Source organism: Stegodyphus dumicola, chromosome 6, assembly GCF_044657685.1.
Source record: "Stegodyphus dumicola isolate Sdum_Otavi_A_Nest chromosome 6, ASM4465768v1".
In the NCBI taxonomy this organism is placed as follows: domain Eukaryota; kingdom Metazoa; phylum Arthropoda; class Arachnida; order Araneae; family Eresidae; genus Stegodyphus; species Stegodyphus dumicola.
The window spans coordinates 60,859,149-60,867,827 of NC_140773.1; the positions used below are offsets into that span (position 1 = coordinate 60,859,149).

Consider the following 8,679-nt stretch of genomic DNA (forward strand, 5'->3'; position numbering starts at 1 on the left):
GTATTAAGAAGATTTATAGATGTAGAACCATCAGTGTGGTTGTTGTCAAAGCTGTTGTTAATATGTATGAAACCAAGTTCAAAACTTGTCATATTTAAGTGTGGAAGTGATTGAACAAAGTATATTGTATTTATCCCTGAGCAAAGTGTATTTAATTGTCATAAATGGAAGTGAAAAATTTCCACTTCAGCTTTCAGCACAGCAGAAAGAACTAAATTTGGTTAATTACACAAGGAGATTAAGCTTATTTTTTGCTTCGATTAAATGTATTTAAATGCAATGAATGATCCTTTTTAAATCAATTATTTATAATTATACCATATATGTCCTTATACCCATTTTTCGTAAATGTTCATGTTCTTATTCTTAGGAAATACAATTTAAGAGTCTGCTCACTTAAAAATTGTGTTCCGCCTACATTCTGTGATTCTGGACTTTTTAAAAATATCATTCAATTTTGATGAAAAAAGTAGTCAAGGTAGTTGAAGTTTTAATATATCCTAATTCTAAAATCCAATTTAAAAGTCACAGATTTTTTTTAAACATCTAAGTGTGGTAAAGGCATGATTTAAATACGGTAAAGCGAGAATCACATACAGAATTGATGGGCATATTTATATTTTGCTTTTATTTTATTATAATGATTGATGAAAGCATAACTACTGTGTATAAATTTTAACACCATGAACAAATTTTTTATATTTGCTCCTAACGAATGCTGAAAAGCAGCAGAGATTTAATAGCTTGCTCCTATTTAATCTAATCAAATGTGATCTCTATATAAATATTTTCACACATTTTTACTAATTATAACTTTATTAATGAAGTATTTTTGAGTTTATTAATGAAATTAAATCCCCTGATATATATTTGATTTACTTTTTAATGATCCATATTTGTGTTATATTTAACAATCATTTAACTATTATATCTGTTTCCAAGCAAATTTTCACTGTGCTTTTTCTTAAATTTCTTCAATTATGCCCATAATAAATATTCAAGAATCCTTATGCCTATAATAAATATCTTGGTTATTAAATATTCTTACATTCTAATGTTCATAGTAATTAAAGTAAAAAATTTGAGACAACAATTGTAAGGTAGCATTTTGATTTATGACAGTTGTCGTAAATTTTCTAATACTTATTTTTTGCTGTGACATATTTAGGATAGAATAAAGAAGAATTAATAGAAATTAAACAAAAATGGGTTTTCATATAAATAATATATCCTTTGTAATTCAAATCTATAAATCTGTTCTTTACTACCAAGAGGAAGGGAAACGTAGGAGTCAAATTCAAACAGTGGATGAACTACTGGTATTGTCCGGCTTTATCCATTTGGGCACTGAAATCATTAAAAAATAATGGATCAAACTAATGAAATCATTAAAAAGTAATTTTCAAAATATGCCTTTAATAAAGGAAACAGTTTTTATCTGTTTATTAAATGAAATGATCATCTGGATACATTTCATATTTCAACGTAAAGTAACAATTGGTGGTCAATAATATAAATGTAGTCAGTTCAGCCCTCTAATGCACTGGAAATGTCCCAACCCAAGTAATGTTTTAGAAAGGAAATATTAAAATTAGCAGAAATGATAAATTGCTACTTAATCTATTTTTATTTGGCAACATATTCTTTTACATAAATAAACAGTTTTATATCCCTTGAAGTAATATAAGCAAGTAATTTATTGATTTTTTAAATGTATTTTTACACAAGTAAATTAATTTCTTTTTTATATTTTTCAGTTTCTGTGAGATTTTATTTTACACATGGAACAATGAAGTTCCATTTTTTTAAAGTAATAAATTTCCGATTTCTATACTTCTGGATGTAATTTCATGGTGGTTCCCACCAAGTGTACTAAAGTTTTGATTTTTTTGTTACTGATTATCATATCAATACAGTATGAAGTTCAAAGTCTGAATATCCATATATATAGAATATATGGAATGATCTAATTTCCAGACCACCAGCAACAAAATAAATATATAAATAAAATAATATACCCCCTTCCTTACAAAGTCTAGGAATAAAGAATGTAAATACATACTCAACAAAAGGAAATATTGATGTTGGCCAGGATCACACTTTTGGTCCTTAAGTTGTGGAGGAGTTTCAGCATTTTCCTGTCTGACCTAAACAAAAAGTGAAACCCCAATGATGCCAGCTCGATATGTCATCTTACTAGATTTAAACTGATGATCTAAAATCTGAAGCTGTCCTAGGAATTTTGGATCTTAAACTTTGTATCGTACTTGATTTTAATGGACTGTGAAGGTCCTTTAATATATGACTTTATGTTTGAAAATGTGTAGTTGCTATTTAGAAATTGCCAAAAGCACTGCTTTATAAGAATATATGGCTTCATAAGGAAAGGATAGCTTTTAAAAAACACAAAATGAAAATCTGATGTTTTTTGTAGACAGATATGAGATAATTATAAACAGCGTGAAGCAATAATTAAAAAATAAATACTACAAAATAATGAGGAAAATAGCTGTTTTGTTTGTGAAAAATTATGTAAATGGTGTATTTGTTATTTGTTGATGAATAAATTAAATATGGCAGCAAATATTGAAGGAGGAGGAAAATTAGAGAATAAACTAGTTCAAACTAAATATAAATAATTTCCTAGTAATTTACACAAAGAGATTTAAAGCAGTAATCTATGATTTTCTATAATTATTCGATATTCAGGTGGAAATAAATTTATAGTGAAATACATCATGGCTATGTGTTTAGAAGTGCATATTCACAGAGAACTTTCACTTATTCATGTTGCATCTTTGGTCATACTTGGTTTTATATAATACTTAATAGATAACCTGTTAAGTACCAGAATTTGAGTTTGACCAAACAACTGTGGTATTATCCACATAGCAGGTTGTGGACTCATTTTAAAAAATATAATGCGTCATAAAATATACTAATGCCTGAACTTGCATGCATATATGGATATTTAAAAATTTATAAGATGTTTCTCTCGAAAGTCTGAATTAATATAAGAATTTTCTTTATTAGTTTTTGAAAACTCAATTTTTCTGAAATGTATCTGTGTATGTTACAAAATGCATGTTTTAAGAATTTTTGAAAAATCTGTATCTTTGAATAAAAGCAGACTAAAAGTTAAAAGTATTCCTAGTGTTAAATGTGTAACTGAAAGTTATTGAAAATATGCATATGAGTAATTTTGCTTAAGATCTTGCTGATAGTCCTTTAGATGTGAAATGAAATATGGATAAATTTGCCATGATTTTAGGCTATTTCTATGATATGCAGGGTATGATGTTTCACAAAGTCAATTGTATCATTTTGCTATGTAGTTTTGACATATATATTTATTTTAAACAAAAGAAGAAAGACATTTTAGATAGGAAAGTATGTACAATTGTATGACAGTTAAACTGCCAAAGGTTGAGTGGAATTAACCCTAATTGTATTTTGTATAAACATATTCTCAAAATACTTCTTTTCCTTCCTTTTCTTGTGAATATTTTTATTGACTATTATTAGCTTATCATATTTAATGATCAAATTTGCCTGATCTCTGATAGAAGACTAAGCTAAAGATACTCATTTAGAAGTTGCTATTATTTTATTAGATAGAAAAACTAAGAGTAAACAACAACAACAAAATATTAAAACTCAAAATTTAATGGCTGCCAAAGGAGTTCTTTTAAAGTTTAATATGGTTTATTAGTAGAGATTATCAATACAGATGGACCAGGTGGACTCGTAAAACATTTATAGTATTCTAGACTACATTTAGACTAACATGGGAACACTGTAACTTCTGTATATTTGAAAAGTAAAAATATATATATATAACATCATTGTATAAAATAGTGAATGTTTTTAATTAGATATATCATGAACTAAATGCATTTTTATTTAAATCAATCAGATTACAAGTGAAAAAATATTCTTATTAGTGAAAAATATTATATTATGAAATTATTATATTATGAAAAATATTATTATTAGTGAAAAATTTCTTTAACTGCATCTATTGATTTTTAATAGTTTGTTGAAGCAGTAACAGACAGATTAAATTTTGAAAGGTGAATTTCTTACATTTTGCCAAATGGCAATGGTCGCCAAAGAAAATGAAACAACACAAACCCCGTTTATTGTGTTTTGAGACTAATAACCCTTTTTGTCTAATAACAATGCAGACTTTCTGTAATTTCATTATAGTTTTCATTTCTGATAATTCTTCATACTGTATCAAAATTTCGGCTCTTGTGTAGAATTGGGTGCCCCTTCAATTAGTGACAATTATTATTATCTTTTTTTTTTTTTATTATTTTGGCAGTGAAACCTCACTTTTGGTTACCATGATAGTTTTAACTTTGTTTTGGTTTCCTGATTTTATTGAAATGAAAATAGATTGATGTGTACATGGACAAATTTAAGGCAGTGCGCAATGCCTAGTTTGTGCAATTCTAGGATGTTTTTTTAAGTGAAAACAGATCGATGCATACATGGACACAGAGTTTGTACAGTTCTTTGACTTCTTATTTTTGTTTTGTGTAGCAGTCATACTGAAATTGTGCCTTCTTGGCGTCAAAAAGAATCGCCAAAAAACAAGGGGCACCCAAACGTAAACTTTTACCAAAATTTCTTATGGATATTAACAATGTATCAAGAATACTGACATCATTGACTCTTATATACAGTAGTTATGTTTCATGATTAGAATATTCAGAAATGGATGCATTATTAAACAGAAGTTCTTTTTCAAATAAAGAAACAATCATGAATATGACTTTCCAAAGCAGTCTTTCTAAAAATCTTACTGCTAAATTATGACTTTAGAAAGTATTTAAAAGTAATTATTTAGGTATTAGTTTTTTTTTTTTTCTTCTTCTTTCTTTATCTTCCTATCCCTAAATCTTGAAACGTGTTAAGAATGTTTGTGTATACGGAAACATTACTGTATTATCAATTAAATAGTTAGAAAATTTTTATTTTGCTAAACATTTTAGTTCTTAGACAGTTTTCTTTAATATGCAAATGTTTGAAAAGAGCATTTATTTTACATTTGTAATTTAAATCACAGCTGTATAGATAGCTTTTTGAGATAACCAGTTTTCATAATTTGAAGAAATACCAATTTTAAAATACCATATTTTATCAGCAAGTATTTTTTATTACAATTTGAATCATACTTATTTCAATTGCAATTTCTCAATTTAATTTATTGTATTTAACTCCCATTTTTTATAGTTAAGTATCAGTAGGAAATAGACTAGTACAAGAACTCTTGTTGTTTATTGTGTAATGGTATTTTATATTTAAATATGTAATTTCAGTCATAATTATAAACCCCATTTATTCTTTGTATTATTTTAAACAAGGAATATATTTAGATCACAGTGTGTAATATGAACATTTTATGAAAACTATACACTTTTTTAATATTAAATCAAATTCTCTTCTGTTGTAAAAGATAAGATAAGTTGTAAGATGAAGTATTCCAAATTTTATCCATTTTTGAACATTAAAATTTTTAATGTAAGTATATGAAACATTGCCCTTATGAAAGGAATCAAATCGTTTCTCTGAATAATTATTTATTAAAATACTCAATTTCCAAATGAATCTAATTTACTCATTAAATAGGTAATACAATTTAGTTTTATACAGGTCACGTTTTTTTCTTAAATTACTTTAAAATTGCAAGAGTAAAATGATGCTTAAAATTTTCTGTTTGTTTACATTGGTGGAAGAAATGTATAAGCTCAGTCACTATTTCTGTACAGAAAAGGGATTATTATGAAGTTTCAGAGCTAGGCAAGTTTCGTCCATATGTGTATATTTTTAGTTGTACATATTTTCAATTTGTTTCTATAACTTAAGCAATGACAATTGAAATTGTCTATTATTTTCTGCCATATTTGTGATTTACTGAAAGTGTGGAAGAATTGTACGTTTGTATTTCTTCGAACAAATAAAAGTTGTTTTCACAGTATTTTTTCCCTCTCTTTGTCTAATTTTGAAATTCGAAGTGTATAAAGTATATTATGAACAGTTTATCTTCTAAGCTATGTAAGTGAAAAACCTTTTTGTGAAACTGCACAATTCCTATTGTTTCTACTACTCACAGCCTAGTGCAGAGCATCCACATACAAAGCAGTCATGTTGCTTCAAATAATTTCATTTGATTTGAGCGGGATGAATCTTTTAGAGCATTAAAGTGCATTCATAAGGATATTTATTATTACATATATATTTTGTTTTAGCTATGTATTTCCCCCCAAAATCAGTTCGTTATATGTACTTTCAAACGGTCCCCTTTCCTGTTTTTTCCAAGGAGGTTAGAATAGAAGGAGGGAGGGCTCGCAGTTTCCTCCACTATCGGGAATGAAACCTTACCTAACAAGCGGCGTCCACGTTTGTTCTGTCAATACGTTGCATTACCGCAGTGAAACGTAGGTGTTTCTAAGCTGTTCCGTGCATGTATTCTCCAGTAAAAATATGTTAAATTTATAACGAAATGTTTCGCTATTGTTAATTTTTTGTTTTAAAGTAGTAAAGATGATATCCATAATTTATTATATACAGAAAATTATTAAGAAATAGTTCGAAATTTAAATTCATGTTTATAACATTGAAAACTGCCTATGTTTCTGCATATTTCAAGGATTTGTTTAGGTTTTATTAGCAACCTGTTGGGTGTACTTTCCAATTTTTCCTTTAAGAAGTGATATTTCTGATTTATTAAGAATATTATCATAATTTATTAAAGAATCATTTCATATACAAAGTTTAAGAGATTGGAAAGAAAGTTATTTTATTTTAGTACACTTAAAAACTTCAGCTTTAAGTTGTAATACACTAAAATAGAAATTAACATATTTAGCTGATAATTATTTAAAGAAATGGTCAAAGGTTGAATTTTTTTTTAAATAGATTCTTTTCAGAACCAACAACCTTATAACAACAAGAAATTAATAAAATAAAACAGATTTATGTGAATTTTATGATTTCAATTTATGCATGTTTCAAATTTATAAATTTCAAAGAAATTGCCTTGAATTAAGCTTAATTACAGAAATATACGTATGTAAATTTTTGGACACGTCTTTCCACATGTTCCAATTGTGTAAATATTTTATTTACTTTTATCGCTATACTGCTCAGAAATTTGTAAGTTTATGTAAACAATTTAAACGCATGAACAAAAAAATCATAAAAATAGTAACAATTGATGTTTTACTTTTCATGAAAATTATAAAACAAATTACCCAAAACGTTCAAATTATACAGGTTAAATCCCAACATATATCATTCTATGTTAAGGAAGGAAGATACTAGCTATAAACAGAAACATTAAAATGTGTTTAACATATGTTGATTATTATTAAGTCCTTTTTCTCACATCTGGAAAGAAATCAACATATTTATCAAATTTCATAAAAAAAATCAATACTTACGCTTGAAAAGTAATCCCAGGAATCTTTTTTGATAATGGATTTGTGCATCCAGATGCAATACAAGATGACTTGCTTCAAAAAGAAAAAACAAAAAAAGAAAAAATGTTGCAATCACTGACTTCCTTGCACAAGTTACAGCGAAAGCACTAACATGGCCGTCAATATTATCCACGGTTTGAGTTGAACCTTGCTTCCTTCTATTCTAACTTTGGTTTTTTCTAGTGGGAATTTTGTAGCGATCACTTTGAGAATAGAATCAAAGCTTTGCAAGTATTGTGATCCTGCAGAAATTTTGCTTCCATTTTGTCCTTGCATGCACTTTCTCTAAAATTGAGTTTAAAACAAAAATATGACATTTATCCATAAGAACCGCTGAAAGTTACAATACAACAAAAAACACATACGAATGGTTGCGTTGCTTGTTAAAATTAAAGATGCACATAGTTGCCAGAATCTGACGCATTTGGTCACTTCTACTGATATCATTGCGTATATACGTAACAATTTAATTTTTTATAGTTGATGCTTCAGTTTAAAAATTAGAATTATATACAGTGGCTCCCAAAAGTGTTCGTACACTTACCTACAATTTCGGTGAAATATTGCTTTGTTCGTTAATACAAATTAATGTTTGAGAGTGAGAATTTTTTTATAATGTCTAGAAATTTCTTTTACCATAAATTACTTCATGAAAATAATAAAACTTCTTTTAGGAAAACCAATAATAAAAAAGTAATAGAAAAATTACCTCATAAAAAAGTATTTACTCCGTACACTTTAAAAAAATCTATGCACTTTAGTAAATATTGCAGTATTTCTGTCAGTATTATGTAGGATATCATGCAGCATTTATGACAGTTTTCAAACGTCTGGAGTTCACCAGTTTTTTTTTTTTGGGAGGGGTAATATTCATTATTTCCTTACGGCTATTCGTTGTTTCCTTATGACTACAACTCATTTTTAAATATTAAATAAAATATAACGGAGTAAGGTTTTGTGTGCAGTCAGTGTGTTATGATACTTGATGTCATATACTTCCCGATGAACTGTACGAACTGCATTAATTCTGAAGCCATGACCAGGGCCTTTAGAAACCCTAAGCACTTAAAAGATTTGGATGCCCACATTCGTTTACGCTAGGTTTCTCTTCATTCTTTCTCTCTTTCAGTTCTGGGTTGCTGCAATATGCATTTCATGATAAAACCGACAGTGGAAAAATTTTAGTGCC

General features: G+C 27.6%; 1 long non-coding RNA gene across 1 annotated transcript; it reads right to left on the reverse strand.

Moving 5' to 3' along the window:
- Positions 1–1,099: 1,099 nt before the first annotated feature.
- LOC118194582 (uncharacterized) lies at positions 1,100–7,988 on the reverse strand. The gene is made up of 3 exons (XR_015041643.1): positions 7,452–7,988; positions 2,063–2,147; positions 1,100–1,347 (listed from the first exon to the last, which is right to left on the reverse strand). It is a non-coding gene; the product is annotated as an uncharacterized LOC118194582 (long non-coding RNA).
- Between the last annotated feature and the right edge of the window lie 691 nt (positions 7,989–8,679).